This window comes from Perca flavescens, unplaced genomic scaffold, assembly GCF_004354835.1.
Source record: "Perca flavescens isolate YP-PL-M2 unplaced genomic scaffold, PFLA_1.0 EPR50_1.1_unplaced_scaf_3, whole genome shotgun sequence".
Classification (NCBI taxonomy): domain Eukaryota; kingdom Metazoa; phylum Chordata; class Actinopteri; order Perciformes; family Percidae; genus Perca; species Perca flavescens.
This window is the reverse complement of record NW_021166680.1, coordinates 246,344-247,573: the sequence shown is the minus strand read 5'-3', so window position 1 is coordinate 247,573 and position 1,230 is coordinate 246,344. Positions and strand designations below refer to the sequence as shown.

Below are 1,230 nucleotides of genomic sequence, written 5' to 3'. Positions count from 1 at the left end.
CATGAACATGATTACTTTATTTACTAAATGTGTACATGATTCATAATGTGTCAGTGTATGTATTGAAAATAAACATGAAAGCAACCTTGATCACAATTCTTGTCTTTTGTTGTCTGTGTATAGAGTTGACAGTTAGGATCAGCACATGGTTCACAATGACATTGCCACAGGATAGTAGGCCTATATACATCAGAATATAGCTTGTTCTGTGAGCGTGTACTTCAATTTGAATAAATGGGCCAACAACACAGTTAGTTTGTTTAACAGAAACTCGCTTTCTTGGGTGGGACCTAGCAGAGTTGGGATAGTGGATACAGATTTCAGTGTGTCTCAGAGTTTGGCTGTCCCCGACCAAACGCTATCATTAGTAAACGACACCCAAGTGAATGTGAAACCCTTACTGGTATATAAGCATATTGACACACTGTCCAGTTTTACATACTTTGCACACACAACTGTACATTAACTGTGGTGATGTTCACCCTAGCTCGGACACTGGCAGACTGACATGATCTTAGGTCTGGGTGGCTAGAGTGGGCGGAACTACCTTAAGGCATCCAAGCTGTGGCTTTGTATCCAAGCTGTGGCTTTATATCCAAGCTGTGGCTTTATATCCAAGCTGTGGCTTTATATTCAAGCTGTGGCTTTGTAACCAAGACAGAGCGTGCACAGTCCTCCTGCAGCCTGTTAGCCCACTACCATGGATGTCAAACTGCTGGCACTGATGTCTCTGCTGTCCGTGGCCACACGTCTACCAACCTCCAACGCAAAGCCCATCAGTCTGCAACAGCGGTGCTCTTGTCGTTCAATCCTGAACAGGATTCCTAAGCGCTACGTCAAAGCGCTCGAGTTCCTCCACATACCCAACTGCCCCTTCCAAGTCATTGCCAAGCTTAAGGACAACAGGGAGGTTTGCATCAACCCGGGGACCAAGTGGCTGCAGCAGTACTTAAATAACGACATTGACAAGGTGAAGACATCTAGCAGAAACAAGAACAAGAAAACCAACAAGAAAATCTAAACAAAAGGGGGAGACATGTATGTTAACAAAACCATTTAAGCATGCAATAGAAACCATTTTGGCATCACTCTACAATACCATATCTTCGATACCTTTTAGTCTTTCTGACATTAACAAAGCTCAACACAAGTGGCACAACACACATTTTGTTCACACATCCAACCCTAAACGCCAACTGCAGCTGGGCTCTGAGGGGACAAAGGCAATGC

At 44.0% G+C, this 1,230-nt stretch overlaps 1 pseudogene; it reads left to right on the top strand.

The window, feature by feature from the left end:
- Positions 1-700: 700 nt before the first annotated feature.
- LOC114551635 (stromal cell-derived factor 1 pseudogene) lies at positions 701-1,021 on the top strand (annotated as a pseudogene).
- The last annotated feature ends 209 nt before the right edge of the window (positions 1,022-1,230 follow it).